The sequence below is a fragment of the Camellia sinensis genome, chromosome 6, assembly GCF_055761805.1.
Source record: "Camellia sinensis isolate YWXY chromosome 6, ASM5576180v1, whole genome shotgun sequence".
Lineage (NCBI taxonomy): Eukaryota > Viridiplantae > Streptophyta > Magnoliopsida > Ericales > Theaceae > Camellia > Camellia sinensis.
Genome location: NC_138966.1, coordinates 64,396,397 through 64,418,721, shown reverse-complemented (window position 1 = coordinate 64,418,721; position 22,325 = coordinate 64,396,397). Strand labels below are relative to the sequence as shown.

The 22,325-nt window shown below is 39.9% G+C and overlaps 1 long non-coding RNA gene across 1 annotated transcript in view; it reads left to right on the top strand.

Moving 5' to 3' along the window:
- Positions 1-4,133: 4,133 nt before the first annotated feature.
- Positions 4,134-22,325, top strand: part of LOC114283289 (uncharacterized) — a 28,893-nt gene continuing 10,701 nt past the window's right edge. Inside the window, exon 1 of the long non-coding RNA XR_014331675.1 lies at positions 4,134-4,376. This is a non-coding gene — a long non-coding RNA (uncharacterized LOC114283289). The remainder of the gene's footprint in view (positions 4,377-22,325) is intronic.

Below are 22,325 nucleotides of genomic sequence, written 5' to 3'. Positions count from 1 at the left end.
TGAAAACAAAGTCATTTGACATGACGTACTTCTTTTACATTAGTCACTTTCTTTTCTATCCAGTTAATCATATCCTTTTCTCATAGTCTAGATTTCCTATAAAAAAAAATAAATAATTTTGGGTGAATGAGTCTTTGATCCTACTAATCGGTGAGAGAGATTTTGATAGCCATTATTGATGCATTCAAAATTTGATTTCATAACATGAAGAAAATATATATGATGGAAAATATGTAGTGGCTTCTTAATTTTCATGGAACCTTAATTTATGAAAAAGAGATGTATTTTTGTTTTACAAGATGTTGTATTTTATTTTTCTTTAATCACACTTATATTATGAAATTGGATAACAATAATGGATTTGTAATTATAAAATAAGTTATAAATATCGGAGCGTGACATATAATATTACAAAAATTAAAGTAAAATAATAAATACATTACATGTAAGCATTGGGTCATTTAAATATGTATTCAATAATGATGTGCTTTGATTTACTTATTGTATATCCACTTCACATAGATGATGAATATAATGAAACCCAACTCATGTATTGTATGACATTATCCTTATGAATATGCGGAGGGGAATTATGGTTTATTCTTGTCTTTCCTTTAGTTATTGTTATTTATACTTAGTATTCGAATCTCCGAAATTGGGGACGTTACATTACAGATCATTGTTTGCTAAATTAATAAATATTAAAAAAATCAGAGTTTGTCAAGAGTTTGCAAAAATAACTAGGTTTGTCGTCTACGGTAGCCAAATTCTTCATAACTCTCTGTCAGGACTTCTTTCTCGAAAAACTCGTCTTTACATGGCATGAAACGGCATGAGTTTGGAATGTCCAATAAACACATACACATCTCGTCCTTTTTCCCGTTCCAAATACACAAGTACACGTGAGCATAACAAAGATGAGAATTACTAGGTTACAAGTTAGCACGCTTCTAAAATACCCTAAAGAGATTTTTCCTCCCAACCACAATGATTGAACTTAAATCAACCATGCAAACAATCTTAAATGTAGTTGTAATGAACACAATTAGAATTATTTTATTCTAAGTTTTGTTTGTACATTCAAAAAATATTATTGTTATTATTTAATTTCAAATTTACTTTCTTTTCTTTTTTTTTTTTGTCATCTATTTAAGACCGTGCATAACATGAATTTTATGCTAGTAAAAAATTAATCTAAATGTTCCTAATAAAAATTATGGAGACGTAGCATTATAATCTAGGGCTAATTACTTTTTTCACCCTTGTAGTTTGATCAAAATTTCACTATAGTCTATTTAGTTTCAATTTGAACAATTTAGTCCCTACGTTCAATTTCAATTCAGTTATTCCCTCTATATTTTTGTTAATTTTATCTATGTGTACATATTAAAAAATTGACAAGTGTCCTGAAATTGTTAAATTTAACCTCTAATTTGGATAGAAAGATCAAATTGAAACTGAACTTAAAGCCTAGAGATCAAATTGTTCAATTTGAAACTATAGGGACTAATAAAAATTTAGATCAAACTGTAGAGATAAAAAGTGTAATTAACCCTATAATCTAATACTAATCGGTATCAAATAGATCCAGCCCATCTAAGAAGAAAAAAAAAAAAAAGAGCACTTACCAATAAGTCTCATACACCAAATTCAAAATCCATTTAATCCCAAAACAAAACACTTGCACCAGTTAATCCTATATATTTTTAAATGTTACCAAAAAATTCTTTTTTTTAAAAAAAATTTAAAAACACTGCTACATCCCATCATCGCCGGACTTTCGTCAAACGGTCGTCAGAAACTTGCTGGAATGTTCAACATCAACAGAAGTCGCCGAAGTATCACTAGAAGTTTGCTGGAGTATCCCTAAAATGTTTTGAATGTCACTGGAAGTCATTAGAATGTCTAAAACGTTCGCTAGACGTCAAAAACATCGTCGAAGATTCACCGAAATGTCTAGAATATTGCTGAGAAAAAAAATAGAGAAATTAGAGTAAAAAAACATAGTAAAATGTGCTAAATATTGATAAACTGAAAGGAAAAAAAATAATAATAACAACAAACATCAACAATGGGAAGAAAAAAAAACATGTATTATTTTTCAATTTTTGTAGGGTTTAAACAAATAATCTCAAATATTGATCAAACTGAAAAATAAGTTTTGAAATTGTAAAATGTTACAGTTTAAAGCATGATTCTATTAAGTATTTATACTTATTAATCAAACTAAAAAATATGTTATTAAACTATAAAATTTTACAGTTCTAAAGAATATTATGAAATTGTAAAATTTTACCATTTTAAAGAATGTTATGAAATTGAAAAATTTTATAGTTTTAAAGCATAATTCATTTCCGCAACAAAAAATTTAAAACTATAAAATTTTATAGTTTTCACTGCCTGTAAATAAAACTTGAAAACAACTTATTCAGAATTTGAAAATTTTCTCCATTAAAATAGGAAAATAGAAGTGTGTAACAGAGAAAAAGTAAAAAAAGTTAAGAGATTGAATGAGAGAAACATATATAGAGAATATTGTACTCCGAAAACTATTTTTGGTTTAAATCTACTCAGATCTGAGTAGATCTATATCAGATTTAGGTAGATCTACTCATCTTCTTCACTAGAAACTCGTCTCTTTCGCCTTCAGTGAGGATGAAGTAAAGAGTCCGTGGTCGGTGGTTGTCGGTGAACCCCAACCAATCATGATTGTTGGTCGCTGATGATTATATATTAGAAAGTGAAAGAGAAGAAGTAAGGCGTTGTTTCCGATCGCAGGAAGAGAAAGAGGTAGAGAAAAATGAAGGCGCAAAGAAGAACAAAGAAGAAAAATGCATAGTAGACTTTTGAGAGTATCCAAAAGATTGTGAGACTAAACAGGCTTTTCCTTTTTCAAATAGGACTTCCGAGTAATTTGTCCCAAAAAGAAAAGAAAAAAAAAAGCAGATCTAGGCCCATACATACGAAACTACTCATTTCTACATGGTGGCTTTCACATGTTCGGATCCTCTATAATGATCCTCTAGATTGCGACACTTGTCCCACTAGAGTGATCCAAAACGACACCATTTTGGTGGAAAGGATCCAAAAAAAAAAAAACTCAGTGTTTGGTTTTGTTTTGGAATTGTGATTCTAATAAAAAAATCTTCAAAATTCATAACCAAACACATAATTCAAAAACATATTAAACTCATTTCAAAAACTATTTTCAAAACTCAAAACCAAACTCTTTTCAAAACTCTATTTAAAAAAAAAAAATCAAAAACATATTTATTTTATTTTATTTTTTAAAATTATTTTTAGAATCTTGATTTGAGTGTAGGGTCGTGCTTTGAGTTATGAGTTTTTAGTTGAGTTTCAAAAAGAAAAAATTTATTTAGTTATGAGTTTTGAAAGTAGTTTTAAGTTGTATTTTGAAATTTTTTGGATTTAACTTTTTTAAATATTAAAAAATTTCCTAATTTTTTTAGGGTAAATATTCTATATTTTAAATATTTATTTATTTATTTAATGTGCATTGTATTTCATACATTTGTGTGTTGTATTTTTTTAAATATTTAAATATATTTTATAATATTAAAAAAATTAAAAATTTATTTTTTATTTTAAATATAATTTTTATTTTAATTTTTTTATTTTTATTTTAAATAATTTAAGTTTTTTAGTTATGTGTTTGGTTACAATTTAAGTGTTTAGTTTTGAAAGTAGCGTGGAGTTCTGAGTTATGTGTTTGGTTATGAGTTTTAAAGATAATTTTTGAATTTTTGACTTTTGTGTTTGGTTACGATTTGAGTGTGGAGTTATATTTTGAGTTTAAACTATTAAAAAATTAAAATATTTACAAAATAAAATAAAATATTTAAATAAAAATTCTATATTTAAAAAAAATTTAAACATTTTTTAATATTTCAAAAAAATAAATCTAAAAAATATTAAAATACAACTCAAAATTCAAAAACTCAAAACTTAAAATACAACTAAAAACTCATTTTAAAACTCAAAACTATTTACAAAATTTAAATTTCAAAATTCATAACTAAATAAATTTTTTTTCTCTTTAAAACTTAACTTACAACCCTACAATTAAATCATATTTCTACCCTCACATCATAATTTTAAAACTAAACAGAATTTTTTGTTTTACAGTTCGAAGGCAACTGAGAGAGGAAGGAAGAGAGAGAAGGGAGACGCAGTTCGGAGACACAGAGAGAGATGCACAACCACCATCACCGACGAGTTCTCCGCTGTCCTCAGCGAAGAGAGAAAGATGAAACAAGTGCAAAATGAAAGGAGAGAAGAAGAAATCTTTTGAGAAGAACGACGGTCCTCTGCCATTGTTGTCCGCTGGAGCTCTCTCACGCCATAGATTAAACCAGGTTCGTCCTCCAAACTCGCTATTGAAAGAATGAAAGCAAGTTGAGAAATTGAATTCTAGATTGAAAAGTTAGGGTTTTTTATTTGGGGCTTTGATTTGTAGATTCTTTTATATGCATTGTTGTCTTTGAGTTTCATAGTGGTTCTCTCTTAAAGATATAGATGGATTTCATAGTTGATTTGGGACTTGATTTGTAGAAACCAAAAATTCCCCAATTTTAACTATTTCAAAGTTTGCTTTTATCCATTTGGGTTGAGTCTGTCAACTATTTGAGATATACCAATCAGAGAAAGTTGTTTCAAGGTGTTTTTTTTATCCATTTGGGTTGAGTCTGGCAACCATTTCAGATATACCAATCAAAGAATTAATAGCTCACAATAACAATCTGAGTTTTTGTCACAAATGAGCCATTTTTCATAACTCCAAATTTGATTTTACTTCATCTTTTTTTTTTTTGTAATCTTTGTTGTCTAACATCAAAACACACAATTTTTATCATTGGAAACAAATCATTAGCACTTCTTGTTGATCTACATATATAAACACTGCTACATATTATGTTTTGTTTTTCCTTTTCCAACAATTGCCTATTTCCTAATGTTTGTTAGGATCAAGGCACACCAGAAATCAATCACACACAATAACACAAGAGATTTACATGGTTCGGCAATTGCCTACATCCACGGGAGAGATATCCACTATAGAATTTCCCAGAGGGAGTTGACACCACTCACAGCTCACTCTCTCTCTCTCTCTCTCTCTCTCTATAGTACTCTCACTCACAGATACATACACTCTGTGTTGCCTTTGTTTGTATGTTTCTTCTCTTCCTCTCAGCCTCTATTTATACATAAAGAGAGGGAACAAAGTCAAGCAAAAGGAGTTATTGGGTTGGCTCACCTACTATCTCCCTCCTACTTCTTGACTTGTAGACCCAACCTCCAACCTCCAACTACTCCATGTGGGTTGGAGTTAACAATTCTCCCCCTCCACGCGTATATGGATAACTGACTTCTTACTTGAAGTCCATCCCGGTCAGATTCTTGCAAACTTCCAGTTTGTCTCTGGTGACAACCTTGGTCATCATGTCAGAAGGATTCTGGTCCGTGTGAATCTTCACTACCTTCATTAGTTGCTTTTCCATCACTTCTCGTATCCAATGATACTAGACATCAATGTGCTTTGTGCGGGAATGGTACATGGAATTCTTGCTCAGATCAATTGCACTCTGACTATCACAATGTACCTTGTGTTCTTCCTGCTGTAGACTCAATTCTTAGAGAAACAGCTTTAACCACAACATTTCCTTTCTAGCATCTGCGGCAGCAATATACTCTGTATCTATTATAGATAAAGTAGCACACTTTTGTAGTTTGGACTGCCATGAAACAACTCTCCCTGCAAAGGTGAACAGAAATCCTGATGTAGACTTTATACCATCAAGATCACCCGCCATATCGGCATCTATAAAACCCTCCAAAATTGGTTCAGCTCCCCCAAAACATAGACACATCTTTGAAGTTCCCTTCAAGTACCGAAGAATCCATTTGACCACCTCTCAATGCTCTTTTCTTGGATTGGCAAGGAATCTGCTCACAACACCAACTGTGTGAGCTATATTTGGCCGGGTACACACCATTGCATACATCAAACTCCCTACTGTGGAAGAATAAGGGATTGCCTCCATTTCTTTTTTTTCAGAGCTGGTCGTGGGACACGAACGTTTTGTCACCTTGAAATGGTTGGCCAGTGGTGTGCTGGCTGGCTTGGCATCTTTCATGTTGAACCTTTTAATCACCCATTCAACATATTTCTCTTGTGACAGCCATATCTTTTTGGCTTTCCTGTCACGAACAATCTTCATGCCCAAAATACTGCGACAAGTCCTTTTCCAACTTCTTGATCATAGTAATATCCTGTCCGATGATCAGTATATTGTTGACATACAACAGTAGGATGATGAAGTTTCTATCCGAAAACCTTCAGAAATGTACACACTGGTCTGCTACCGTTCTTATCTACTCGTGATCCACCATGAATGAATCAAACTTCTTGTACTATTGTCTCGGCGCCTGCTTCAGGCCAAAGAGACTTTTCTTCAGTTTGCAGACTAGATTCTGTTTCCTTTTAACGTCAAATCCTTATGGTTGCTCCATATAGATCTATTTCTCTAAATCACCATGGAGAAAGACAGTCCTGACATCCATCTATTCTACCTCCAGATTCAAGCGAACTGCTAATCCCAGAGCTACTCGAATGGAAGTCATCTTCATAACTGGGGAGAAGATCTCATCAAAATCAATTCCCTCCTTTTGTCCAAAACCTTTGACCACCAAGCGAGCTTTATGCTATAGTATTTTACTATAGCCATCTTTCTTCAATTTGTACACCCATTTGTTTTTGATTGCCTTCCTGCCTTTTGGAAGTGAAACAAGCTCATAAGTGTAGTTCTTTTGCAAAGAACTCATCTCCTCTTTCATGGCTTGCATCCAGTAATGTTTCTCTATATGACTCTTTGCTTCTGAAATACTCTCAGGCTCCTCCTCATTAGTAATCAGAATATACTAAGAAGCGGGATATTTGGTTGATGGCACAGAAGCTCTTCCAGATCTTCGCAACTGAGGCCTAGTTGCCTTTGGTTGAGGGGGTTGCTCCCTTGCTCAACACCCTCTTCATTCGGGTCTTCATCTCTTTCCTCCTGATCCTCAATTTCTGGCATAGGATCCTGCAACTTGCACATCATCACATCTAGCATTTTGTGATGGCTTAGGAGATGGGAACAAGTCTGGAGTGATGACATCTCTAGACTTTGTAGACTTCTCAAAATCTGTTACTGTTTGGTCTTCCTGGAACACAACATCTCTGCTCCTGAACTTCTTCTTGTTCACTATGTCCCACAACTTGTACCCAAATGCTGCATCTAAATAGCCCACAAATATGCATCGAGTGGACTTGTCATCAAGCTTCTGTGTGTTTTCCTTGGAGATATACGCGAACGCCTTACACTCGAACACTCTCAAGTGAGAATATGATACCGGTCTTCTGGACCAGACTTCCTCAGGTATAGCAAAATTCAACGGGACTGAAGGCAACCTGTTGATGAGATAACAGGCTGTACGGGCGGCTTCAGCCCAAAATGACTTTGGCAACTTTGCCATCTGAGCATACATCTGACTCTTTCAATAATAGTGCAGTTCATCCTTTCTGCCACATCATTATGTTGTGGGGTACCGGGAACAATTGTCTCGTGCCAGATACCTCTGCTAGCACAATATGCTTCAAAGCATTGGAAATGTACTCGCCACCATTATCTGTGCGAAGACACTTCAACTTCTTCCCAGTCTCTCTTTCTATCATTATATGGAACTCCTAAAAATACTGGAATCCCTCATTCTTCGTCTTTAGGAAATACACTGTGATAACCTGGTCCGTGTTATGCTAATTAATCTTGATTACGATTGTGATTATGTGTTTGATATGATTTTGAGTTCCATTTATATGAATATATGTGGTTTTGAATTTTTATCTGTTCACCGTAGGAAAATCTGTTTGATTATCTGCTTTAGAATTTAAATTGAAGGCCCTATCAGCCACAGAACCTGGAATTGATTACGCCATTGTGAATAGCGTAATTTTTAGAACCTATGGTGAAATTAAATTGAAAAATGATTCAGATCAAAATAATTAGATTCAGAACGATTAATTAAGTGCTATTGTAGACGCGCCCTCGGGCCTCATGCTACAGTTCAAACTCAATTTGTGTCATAGTCCTTAATCTAAACCGAAGAGTCCAAATCCGGCAAATCGTTTTGAGAAACAGATTTTTGAAAAGAAGTGCCAAACATGGACTGCTTTGCCAGATAAAGAGTCGCCACCTAAATATTTTTTTAAGGGGGAATTTAGGAAACCCTGACTCGATGCCAAAGGCCACGTGTCCGTCATCACCAACGTTGCCTCGGCTCGGGAACTTGGGTACGATTGGGGAAGGTCAGCTATGAGCACCCCCTCTCGCCCGATCCGAAGATCGGCCTCTACTAACCATGATATCCAGTTTTGAAAACGTTATGTGTTCTTATTCCATTTATTAGCCTAGAATTACTATGTTATGCGCGCAGCAAACAAGTATAGACCAAATCGCCTAAATTGGAACAAAACATTGCATGTTCGCTTTAAAGATGGTTTGCTACTCACAAGTAGGCTAAAATGCAGGTTTTGCCACTCTCGAGTGGGCTTTAGAAAAGATGGTTTTGCCACTATCTAGTGGGCTTGAAACTCACAGTTTTAATGCATTATTCCAATTTAGGTAATTCAATCTCCATCCACAGGCATTCAAGCAGTTATATCACATAAGCAGCTAGCCTCATGGTAATCATGCTGTTATGGCAACACTCACACACATGCGGTATGCTAAAGCATAAATGCTTACCAAGTACTCCAAGCCAAAACAAGAACATGTTAGAAATCATGCATGATCCAAGTCCATGTTTAAATGCCTAATGCAACGCATACGGGATGTTACTAGAGTAGGTTCGGCTAGTCTATAAATGACATGTGAAAATGCACAAGTAGCATGTATTCAAGTTAGATTTGAAATACTTATGCAGTTAGTAAGATGCGCCGAGCCTGATGCGTGCAAGACTAATGAATGATGCACGCATGCATAGCATAAGGTATGCTAAAGTAAACATGTCCTAGTACTAACCATCAAAGCAGGTAAGTAAAAGGGAGAAAGAAGTAGGGGTTGGAAGACATGCACACACGCACCCACACTTATTACAGATTTGCCCTCGCTCAGAGGGACCGAAAGAATAATACAAGTTAATTAACCTACAAGCTAATTAAATATTACAGACCAATTAATTAATTAACAAATTAACTAATCCAATGAAAGCAGTAAATGGCCTCGGGAAGAGGGCCCAATGCAATGCCCGCTCGGCTCCGCTCGGAAAGTCACTGTCATGCACAAGTTGCCTCTGCTTTGACTGTTCAGCTTCTCTGAAAATTGCACAACTCCCAAGGTTGCTTCTCTGAGTGTTTTGGAACACCACCGGCTGAGTGGGATCATCATCGGCCATTTAGAATGGTCATCGGCCAAACATTATACTCTCGGCCAAACACTCTTTGCCGGTCGGCCAAATCTTCCTGCAAAAATTGGTTTGACAGCAGCAGAGGACAAAACATGGCATGGCAATGCATTTCAAGCAATGTATGCACCAATCACACCTCTTATCATATTTATGACTCAAAGGGATATGGCCTTCGATTCTCGGACCACCAGTCACGCACTTCCATGCATGATGGTCCAAAAAAAATCAAGTGTGCATCTTGATGTGGAATGTAATGCATATAATCAAACAAATTAAACTCAACCTCTATCATACTCACTTCAAGAGGTCAAGCATGCATACTCATGCAATGCAATCCTAAGCATGTGAACTAGCATACAACATGGCAATGCAATGCGAATATGCAAGTATGCAAGCAAACATATAGGGTGAGCACACAATCAAGCAAAGGGGATGGACTTAAACTAATTTAGGATGGCTCGCAAGCATGCCAAAATCAGTGGCCAAAGTGCTCAAACATGAGGACCAACACACACACACACACACATGCACATGTTAATGGGCCGACACTTAAACATCAAAAGGCAACTCTCAAGCACGCTTGGAAGAGACTAAACATGGACTAAGGGCATGCAATGTAAGCTCTGAAAACCATGCTAATGATGGTGCCAAACCAACTTAACCAAGACAAACATAGCGTGCAATTGGTATGAGTACTTGAAGCAAGTCAAGGAGACTTGAACCATGGCCAAGCCAACCAAGCCTGACAAGGCCAAGAGGGCTTAAAACAGGTTCAAGGTAGGCCTAGACCATGTAAAGGGAACACCTAGATGGTATCCAAGTGGCTTAAACATGGAAGCATGCAAAAGAGGCTAAACATGGAGCATACAACACAAGCTTTTAAGGCATTAAAGAGGCATCAAAGGCAAGCATACAAGCATGTTATGAGGACTAAAATAACATGGTAAGTGGTTCCAAACCACTAAAACAATGCAAGTAATGCATGCTAGAGAGGCCAAAACTTAAGGCATTCAAGAGGGATTGCATGGTAGCTATACAAAGCAAGACATGAATGACTCAAATGACCTAAAACAATCCCTTAGCACATCAAAATATGCATGTAAGCTTCACAAAGCTAAGCCTAAATCATGCTAGAACAAGGGTCTACACTCAAAGCATGTTAAGGCAAAATGTGGCATTACAAGACATGTATGCAAGGCATGCAAGGTGTGTCCAAACCAACATACAACAATGCTATATTATGACATAATAAGCATGAAAATCAGTCAAGGCATGGTCAATACACACTCAAACTATATGCTCCCTCAAGAGGCTAAAAATGGCCCTTTTCAAGGACAACAAGGAGAGGGGGTGGCCCTCTCCTTCCAAGGACCTCAAGGCACTATCCTCATCACTGAAATCCCTCAAGATTTCAGTGGTGAGGAGGCCCAAACACAATGGTCCCGGAGCTCAACCGAAATGGCACAAAACAAGGGCCAAACAAGCCTTAAGAGGGGTGAAACAACCCCAAAGCTTAAAACACCCTTAACAAACTATTTAGAGCACTCAAAAACAAGACTTTTCTATGTTATATGTTAAGCTCAAAAACAGTTGCAAATATGGCAAAACAAGCTATGAAAACAAGGCTTAAAAGAGGTAAAAGCTCACCCTTGAAGCACAACAGCAAATTAGCAACTTTTGGACCAAGAAAAGGCTTCAAATCACCCCAAAAATTACCTTCAAGGACCTCAGCTCAATAAAGGGAGTGGAGAACTAGGTGTTTGTATGCAAAAGTGCAAAAAAAATGCACTTTTGAGCACAAACAAGCCCTAAACCTTAGAGAGAGAGGCAGAAAAATGTAGAGAGAGAGGGAAATTTTTTCTCCTTTTTTTGTATATCTCCTCCTCTTCCTCTTGTATATCTCTTTTTTTTTTTTTTAGAGAGCTTGATTGATATAGAGATATATCAATCTGCAGCTCCTCAGAGCTCCCACGTCCAGGCATGGGCTGGGGTGTGGCCTGGAATGATAGCTGCCAACTGTCTGTAGAAGTATCTGTTGAAAACCACATTTGGCCGGCCGGCCATCAAAGTGGCCGACCGGCAGTCAAATTGGCCGGCCGGCCATCACATTTGGCCGATGGCAACAAAACACAGCCGGTGGCCTCAAGCCATGGCCGGTGGAGTGTGGGGATGTCCCAAAAGCCATTCCCTGCCCTCAATAGCAAAAACACAAGTGTTTGGTGCAAAACCAGACACAAAACGGTCGAGTCGAGAGATCCTGAGGCAAGGCGCGTAGCCGAGGCCTCCGGGAACTCAAGACGAACACAAAACATAGATGATCACCGAGTGTTCAAGCGGTGACGTCCAAGTCTTGAGGACGGTCAAAAATGGGGTGTCTACAGTTGCCCCTCTTTGACAGAACTCGGAAGTCATAACAATGACGGGAGTGAATGTCAAAGTCCAGAGACGACCCATTTTTGACAAGGCCGAAGACTTAGACAAACATGCAAGACAGACAAGACATGCGCCCGAAGGTAGGGGCAAAATGCAAGACAATGTACAAAGCTGAACATAACTTATGATCATGCAAAGAAAGCTGTAACGAAGCATAACATGTGTCAGTTTTAAGCTAGCATACACCAAACTACACTACAATGCAGAAATGATGTAAGAGAATTATGTAATTCTCGATACGTCTCACTCAGAGAATACAATACCTGCGCGGTTCATCTGGTTGCACCAGCTTCAAATGAACCGTACATACAATATCGTGCCTGAAAGAAAGAAAACTTAACAGGTACAGATATCGTTAGCAATATGCAAAATGAATGCAAAATGATATGCGATATACAAAACTATGTATAGTAATGCAGATGAAAATACAATGCAATTGAATCATAATCAAGTCATGAGCGGTTCAAAACCACACAAATGTCAAATAGATTGATGGAAGTAACAAGTTCGTCTACCAAAGAAAAGGTGCCGCAACCCTCAAACCAACATACCAACGTGGAATAGGCGCGTACACATGCAGAACTATGAGTGATGTAGACGGACACAAGAATAAGTAATTGGGTGGAATGACATAGGTGGGGAAATGACCCGCTGAAGAAAGACCAATGATCCTAATGCTGGATGCAAAAATTACACTATAATGTAATATATATAATGGATATGGCAAGCAGCCAAACCAAATCTTGCCGAGGAAAGGCATGGACACACATAAACCACGCTTAACATAGAATGGTCATATAGAACTATGAGTGTATGGACGTAAAAAGTATGGGCACATACCAGACCAAGGTCAACATGGAAAGGCGCAAGCCCTAGATGGAAGTGATGCGGTGAATGCATGCAAGCTACAATGCAACATATACAAATATGCAATGGAATGGAATATTTATAATGGATAAGGCACGCGGGCGAAACCAGATCTTGCCTAGGAAAGGCATATACTCGAACAAACCGTATCTAACACAGAAACGGTGCCGCAACCCTCAAACCAACATACCAGCGTGGAATAGGCGCGTACACATGCAGAACTGTGCTTTGATGTGAAAAGTGTGGGCACATGCCAGACCAAGCTCAACATGGAAAGGCGCAAGCCATAGGTGGGGGTGATGCAGTGAATGCATGCAAGCTACAATGCACTATTTACAAATATGCAATGGATGGGCGTAAATGCAATATTTACAGTAAGATGCATGACATATGCATTATTTACAGTGGTATGCATGACATATGCACTATTTACAATGATGCATGACATATGCATTTTTTGCAATGATGCATGACATATGCACTATTTACAATGATGCATGACATATGCACTTTTTACAATGATGCATGATATATGTACTTTTTGTTTTGTTTTGTTTTTGAAATGCAAATGCGTGATGATGCATGATTTTGAAATGCGCGACAACGTGCGGCTTTTGAGATGCATGTCAATGCAGATGATGCAAGTGCGTGACAACATACGTCTTTTGATATGCATGACAATGCATGTGAACCTGAATGCGCAACCACGCGCGTCGTTTGAAATGCATGTATAATGCAACTTATCAAAGGTCGTTCGGGCATGGCAAACACCGAAGAATTTGCATCTTTAGAGGATTTAAGGTCTCCTAGACCGAGTGTATTTAAGGTCTTGCTAGACCATAGCGAATGCATGAATTTTGTTATTTTGAATGCATGATTATGCATGTGCATGACAATGGGAGGTGTGTGCGCAATGACGTGACAGAAATGACGCAAAATCAGCGCGCGTTCACGACAGAGCGTTGCAACGTAACCCATGTGGGGCAACTTTCGAACCTTGTAAGAGATAAAAAGGATACCAAAAGGATACACCTTGCACGAATTCGAGTGCCACGCACAAAAGACACGGTCCGAGGTTGAAACGGAGGCCGATTGAGCTTCGGAAATGCCTTTTCTTGTACTATCTTGAACAATAAAGGTTCCAAACCACAGATCTGACCCAAACAAGTTTGTAGGAGGCTCACCGGCCAAAAGGGGTAGTCACCGGCTGTCCACCGGCCGCAAAAACACATCACCGGCCAAAAATATAGCCGACCGGCCAAAAATGCCTGATTCGGGGCATTTTGACTTTTCGCCTTGGGTCTTTTAAAATAGGGTTTCACACCCTATTTCTTTCATTCCCCCCTAGCCGAAATTACATTCCCTCTCTCTCTAGAAGATTTCCCCTCATTTCTTTGTCCGTTTTCTTGTGTTTTACACCCGTGCTCACGGCATTTGCACACTGTACTCATACACTGCATTCTGTACTGACAAACTGCTCACGGCATTTGCACACTGTACTCGTACACTGCATTCCGCACTGATAAACTGCTCATGGCATTCGCACACTATACTCATACACTGCATTCCGTACTGATAAACTGCTCACCGCATACTGATGCGTTTGCCTCTTATACTTTTCAGCCTCCTTTCCAGATTCCCACTGTGGGAGGTGTTCCAGCTGGACCTTCTATTCTTACTGAAGGAGATGGCAGAGCATACCCCCGCACCAAGGCGGGGCGCACCCTTGTTGGGAGTAGCTCACGAGCACCCGTCCCTGATGATGATGATGAGGAGTCGGAGGCGGAAGCAGAGTCGTCGTCGTCGGAGACCAGAGACGGCTCGGACTCGGACTCAGATGACAGCGCTGATGATGTTCCTGGACCTTCGTCCAGGAAGAGAACGAGGACGGACCCCTAGACCCACGGCCTTTTGTCATTGATCCAGACTTTTGCTGTTTTTCTTTTTTCTTTTTCTTTTGTACTTTTTGCTGGTAGTTAGAGTACCTTGTACTGCCGTAGGTAGATTTTTATTTCCAAAACTATGTACTTAAAAAAATGATGAAATGAAACAAACTTTTTTTCTGAAAAAAGTGTTGCATTTGTACATTTCATATATTGTATCGCATTGCATCATGTTGCACCTTAATGTAAATGAAATTGATCTGTTGTTTGAAAATTGAACACTTGCATTGTAATAATCAAATAACGAACCAGCCAACAGCAAAACAAACCGTACCAACCACTGCACATTCTGAACACTTGGCTCATACTCTACTGGGGATTAATCTGCATACAACTCATAACACAGTGCTTGGTTCATTTTGCACACAGCGGATCCTGAACAAACAACCCAAATCTGACAAGACGGACCATGAAGGTTGAATCTACTGAAGTTGAAGCACACTCAGATGCGATCTGAAATCCAGAAGCTTCAAAGAGGCCCAGGTCTTCCTGTTCACACTTATCGGCGGTGGACCCTGCAGTTGTATGAAAGAACCAAATCATGTTTTTGCACAAATGTGGAGAATGGCACAGCATTCTGAGCACAAAATGATTAATTTTTGAAATTGAAGATGGTTTCTTCAAACTGGAGTATTAAGCCTACAGCTGAACTCAGCGAGAAAGACTCAACAGCGGAGACAAAAGGGTAAACAACCTAAACACAACGAGACAGACTCGGAAAAGACTCAAAACAAAGGTTGAGGTAAACAAAACAAAAGACACGACATACAGACGTGTCAACGGAGACGGGGGACCTTAGATCACGAGGAGCCAGTTTCTCTGGGTATTGTTTCCCACCCTTTCCTCATTTGTGAATCTCACATCACTCTGGCACTCAAGCTCGGTTTTTCTCTCAAAACCCATTTTTGCTCACTCTTTTTCTCAACTTGCACCTCTCTATTCTTTATTCTCTCATTTTTTTTTATCCCTCCCCGGGGGTGTTTAATGGATGAATAGGAAGTTGTGGGTTCATGCCCAACATGGTTAGCTCACGGCTATTTCTTCCGGTGGCGCTTGGTTGATGCCCCAGGTAAGGGAACGGAGTACCTTGATCCCTTCAGATTCGTGCTTCGCACTTGGTTCGATACCTCGTTGCTCGAAGGTTGAGAGAGCTTTCAGCCCTTTAATAACAGTTCGAGTTGTGCCCTGCTTGGCAACTATGTTGGCGATGGGGGAAGAACAGGAAGCCCGACTCAACTGTGCCCCTAGTTCATCATTATGACCATTTTTTGTTTTGGTTTTCTACTAAAACCATTTTTGACCAATATGAGAGTTAGATTAACACACTTGTTCGATTTTTGATTTGAAAATCATGCAAGTCAGGCTATGAGCACTGAAAATTCTCCTTTTTGGGTCCAAGAAAATGGTCCAGTTTGGGAAAATAAAAATGGTCAACCTCAGTAAAAATTTTCAAAAACTATTTTTACAAATGGCCAATGCTCAACGAGCACGAAACCTACGCTCGAGATGCACAACCTCGGATCCGAAGGAAAATGGAAAATTGCCCCTTGTTCGAAGGATGCTGTATGCAACGGAAAGTTGCCCCTGGTTTGAATGGCGACTCATGGCAACGGAAAGTTGCCCCTTGTCTGGATGATGCCGCAGCATATTGCAAACAGTCCTCACTAGTGATGATCCCGACCGAACTTTCTCGGATACAGAGAAGACGAAGATGGTCAAAACCAATATATGGACACAGTCACTTTAAAGGTGTTGGGGGCTAGACTTCAGGATGAAGTTGCCTACATATCCAGTTGTCACAACCGAACTATCGGACTCGGGGAGGGCAAGAATAATCAAAACCATTACATGGACTGAGGCGCTATGAAAGCGTTAGGGGCTGGACTTCAGGATGAAGTTGCCTACGTATCCCAAACATGGGAATCAAGCCTTACGTAGTTCTGGTTAAGGTATACTCGGGTATTTTAACCTTCACTTTTTAGGCTCTAACTTTTGCCAAGGCGCCCGATGCGGGTTTTCAACCTTGCGAGCTTTTCTTTCCTTTTTCTTTCTTTCTTCCCTTTCTTTTTTTTTTCTTCTTTTGTATATTTTATTTTTTTTCTTTTTTTTATTTTTCTCTCTTTTGTATATTTTTTCTTCTTTTTTTTTGTATATATTTTCTTTTGCTCTAACTTTTGCCTGGGTCACCCTTCCGGGTTTTCGGCCCAGCGAGCCACTCAAAGGGTAAAAGTGTAACAAGTCCATGCCAAATGGTTTTAGGGTTTTGAAGCCATCCGTATCCAGGAGAGTGGCTGTTGCATTGACTTACTGAAGGACCCATCTTCGGCTCTTCGAGCAAATCGGACATTTTTGCCCCTAGTTTGGAGGGGTGCTTCTGTTCTAACTTTACAGGCTTCTTCTGATGAGATCTGATCTTCTTGATCTAGCTTTGGTGCCTCTTGTTCGAGGGCTGCTTCCAATCTGGCCACATAGGCCTCTCTTGATGGTTGATCGTTGAACACTCCGAATTGGGGTTCAAGGTTTTAAAGCAAGGGCTTAAGTCTTGAGGCTGAGAGCGATCCTAAGCTGCACAATCTCAAGAGCGATTCCACACAGGTCTTCGCAAGATCGCGCAAAACATTTTGTTTTTGAAAGTTTTTTTTTTTAAAGAAGCGACGAATCGCTCGCACTGCAGATAGTGTGGAACCAGTCTGGATCAAGCCAGGGTCCTTCTCAGTACTCATGCTGACAAGCATGATTTCAATCATTAAGGGCTTAGCACGCCTCTCTTTCTCTCAATTTGATCAAAGTTTGCAAAACCCGAGGAATTCCTTCCTCTTTGTTTTCACCGTAGTGTTCAAAAAAGTTTTGAAAAAACTTAGGTCAATGCAATGATTTTCAGGGCACAAGAGAACAGGTGGAATGTACTGTTGTTCCATTCAAGTCCCCTGACACAACTAATTCAGAATAGTAGTAAGCATGGAAACATGATAGCCGTAGCTGTTTTATTCAGATTCCCAGGTTGCAACTGGCTCCACGATAGAGACAGACTCAAAAGAAAAGCAAAAGGATAATTACAAAAGAAAACGGTGTTCGAGGCACCAGTTCCGGAATCACCCGATATTCTATACAAAGGGGACTGACTCGCTACAACAAGACAGACCCATAAGCAAAAGGACTGACTCAAGACAATGAGACAGACTCAAAACAAAACAAAAGACTGACTCGACATGCAAGCCAGGATTTACAAAACTAGCATTCGCAGATGCTCCAAAAATGCGTGCCAGACGCCACATCCAAAATACACCGAGTGCCGCCCGCAGGTGGTCCAATCCCTGATCATAAATTTGCAGTATCCTTGATGTCTAATAGCTCAGTGGTAACAGACTTTGCTGAGGTAGGCGGGAGGATGACCTCATTGTCGATCAAATCTTGCACTTCATGACGAAGGCGGAAACAACCATCGGTACTGTGACCGGACTGTTGGTGGTACGCGCAGTACAAGGTAGCATCATACGAGAGAGGGAGATTCTTCGGAAGGGGCCGAGGATGGAGGGGTTTAAGATGCCCCTTTTTAGCCAATATTTGAAATGCCCTAGACAGAGGCATGTAGAGGGCATGAAAGGCTCTGCGCCCTCGAGGCAGGTACTTTCAAGTCTAAGGGTTCTTGCTAGACGCACTAGCGAAAGGGTCGGCAGGCACTGCCTTGGCTTTCTAATCTTTTCTTGGTATAGGGTTAGGGATGACAAGGACTGTCTTGGCATGACGGGGCCCATCCCGATTTTCCGCCCGGCTCGAACCGCCTTCGGTTGAAGTGGGGAAAGCATCATCCACAGCTTTAGTCATGACTGCGAATACTTGTTGCTTATTCATCCCCCTGGCTTTCAAAGCCTCGGCTGCCCATAGCAGTTGTTCAATGGGATCGGCATCTGCCTTCATTTTGTTCTTGTCTCTGGCCTCAGCCTGATCGGGGGTTTGGGTTACTACATCAGAGCGAAGCCCGGTTGTTGTTGACATATCGTTACTGTAGCTGGAGGCAACCTCTGGTTGGCTGAGCTCGATCACAATCTGCCCCAGTAGCGCTGGCTCCCGTGGTATGAAATTCCCGGCATGCAGTGCCGCTGGTGTCGAAGCCGACATTCCATAGGCCAGATCGGCCACGGATCTCTGGAGGTCGCCTATCATTCCCATCAATGCAAACGTGGTGGGCTCACGAGCCTGATACAACTGGGGGGTCCAGACCGGGTGCGCGACAGGCGACCTGGGTGGATGCGGTACATCGACATTGGTCTCGCTTTGCAGAGTGATTCCTTGGTCTGATACGGCCGTCATAACCACAATCTCCTCTGAATTCTGCGTCATGATAAGTTCGCTGTACTGAACGGTGACTGACGAATCAGAAATCTGTCTTGTCTCAGCAAGGAGGAACACTAGCTATTCTGTATCAACTCTCCTGAACCTTGAAAGAAAAAACATGCAGCATTTCCGACCAATCAGAACAGACGCTAGTATAGCTAAATAACTGTACTCTACTGCTGATCACTTTTGCCCGAAATCACTACCCCCAAAATACTGAATCGGATACCCACAGATATAACTGATTCCCATAAACTGACACTGATGCCCTCAGGTCTGATACTCAAACTTGTGAACTGATATGTGTGTTCCCCTGCATAGATACACTCTAAAAACACATAGCAAGTAAAGAGAGCCAAAACACCCCTATGGAGGGGGTGGGGTTTCCCTGTCCTATTTTGTCAGGAGCTAGGGTTTCACTATGCACGCAGCAGTTTTCAAACAACCTAACATCGAGTAAGCAACCTGTCCTAGTTTGGAATGGTCACTATGGATTTCGATATGCACTAGGTCGAATGGTCGAAAAGGGTGCCTCGGTAAAACTGAGGTTTGTGTTCCCATACTATCAGAGCCCACAACCGGTCAGCCTTATGGCATGCTTTGACAAAGTCAAGCCTCCGGCAAACCGTTCAGGAATGGCAGATGGCAAACACGGTGTCCTAGGCGCACCAATGCACATGCAATGCAAAGAAACACATAAATGAAATCAAAATAGGATATCACGAGTTCGAGTCAAGCTCTCTAAATCCCCAGCAGAATCACCAGAAACTGTAGACGCGCCCTCGGGCCTCATGCTACAGTTCGGACTCAATTTGTGTCACGGTCCTTAATCTGAACCGAAGAGTCCAAATCCGACAAATCGTTTTGAGAAACAGATTTTTGAAAAGAAGTGCCAAACATGGACTGCTTTGCCAGATACAGAGTCGCCACCTAAATATTTTTTAAGGGGGAATTTAGGAAACCCTGACTCGGTGCCAAAGGCCACGTGTCCATCATCACCAAAGTTGCCTCGGCTCAGGAACTTGGGTACGATTGGGGAAGGTCAGCTATGAGCACCCCCTCTCGCCCGATCCGAAGATCGGCCTCTACTAACCATGATATCCAGTTTTGAAAACGTTATGTGTTCTTATTCCATTTATTATCCTAGAATTACTATGTTATGCGCGCAGCAAACAAGTATTGACCAAATCGCCTAAATTGGAACAAAACATTGCATGTTCGTTTTGAAGATGGTTTGCTACTCCCAAGTAGGCTAAAATGCAGGTTTTGCCACCCTCGAGTGGGCTTTAGAAAAGATGGTTTTGCCACGATCTAGTAGGCTTGAAACTCACAATTTTAATGCATTATTCCAATTTAGGTAATTCAACCTCCATCCACAGGCATTCAAGCAGTTATATCACATAAGCAGCTAGCCTCATGGTAATCATGCTGTTATGGCAACACTCACACGCATGCGGTATGCTAAAGCATAAATGCTTACCAAGTACTCCAAGCCAAAACAAGAACATGTTAGAAATCATGCATGATCCAAGTCCATGTTTAAATGCCTAATGCAACGCATACGGGATGTTACTAGAGTAGGCTCGGCTAGTCTATAAATGACATGTGAAAATGCACAAGTAGCATGTATTCAAGTTAGATTTGAAATACTTATGCAGTTAGTATGATGCGCCGAGCCTGATGCATGCAAGACTAATGAATGATGCACGCATGCATAGCATAAGGTATGCTAAAGTAAACATGTCCTAGTACTAACCATCAAAGCAGGTAAGTAAAAGGGAGAAAGAAGTAGGGGTTGGAAGACATGCACACACGCACCCACACTTATTACAAATTTGCCCTCGCTCAGAGGGACCGAAAGAATAATACAAGTTAATTAACCTACAAGCCAATTAAATATTACAGACCAATTAATTAATTAACAAATTAACTAATCCAATGAAAGCAGTAAATGGCCTCGGGAAGAGGGCCCAATGCAATGCGCGCTCAGCTCCGCTCGGAAAGTCACTGTCATGCACAAGTTGCCTCTGCTTTGACTATTCTGCTTCGCTGAAAATTGCACAACTCTCTGAGTGTTTTGGAACACCACCGACTGAGTGGGATCATCACCGGCCATTTAGAATGGTCATCGACTAAACATTATACTCTCGGCCAAACACTCTTTGCCGATCGGCACTCAACACTGCCGGCTGTAGACGCGCCCGCGTGGGCCTCGTTACAGTTCGGACTCAATTTGTGTATTGCGGTTCTTAATCTAAACCAAAGAGTCCAAATCTAGCAAATCGTTTTGAGAAAACATATTTTTGAAAGAAGTGCCAAACATGGACTGCTTTGCCAGATACAGAGTCGCCACCTAAATATTTTTTATAGGGGAATTTAGGAAGCCCTGACTCGGTGCCAAAGGCCACATGTCCATCATCACCAAGGTTGCCTCGGCTCGGGAGCTTGGGTACGATTGGGGAAGGTCAGCTATGAGCACCCCCTCTTGCCCGATTCGAAGATCGGCCTTTACTAACCGTGATATCCGCTTTTGAAAACGTTATGTGTTCTTATCCCGATTATTAGCCTAGAATTACTATGTTATGCGCACAGCACAAAAGTATAGACTAGATCGCCTAATTTGGAAATAGGCATTGCATATCCGTTTGTTTTGAAAAAAAATGTTTTGGAATTTGCTACTCGCAAGTAGGCTAAAACACGGATTTCAATGAGCTATTCCAACTCAGACAATCCAACCATCACCCACAGGCATTCAGGCAATTTATAACACATAAGCATCTAGCCACATGGTAAGCATGCTGTCATGTTAACATTCACACTTATGCGAGATGCTAAAACATAAATACTTACATCGTACTCCATGCCAAAACAAAGAACTCATTAGCAATCAATGCATGATCCAAGTCCATGTTTAAATGCCTAATGCAACGCATACGGAATGTCACTAGAGTGGGCTCGGCTAATCTATGAATGACATGTGAAAATGCACGAGTAGCATGTATTCAAGTTAGATTTGAAATACTAATGCAGTTAGCATGATGCGCCGAGCCCGGTGCATGCAATACTGATGAATGATGCACGCATGCATAGCATAGGGTATGCTAAATTAAACATGACCTATTACTAACCATCAAAGCAGGTAAGTAAAAGGGAGAAAGAAGTGGGGGTTGGAAGATATGCACACACTCACCCACACTTATTACAAATTCGCCCTCGCTCGGAGGGATCGAAAGAATAATACAATTCGAATAATGAATTAACTATCCTAGCTAATTAATTATTACA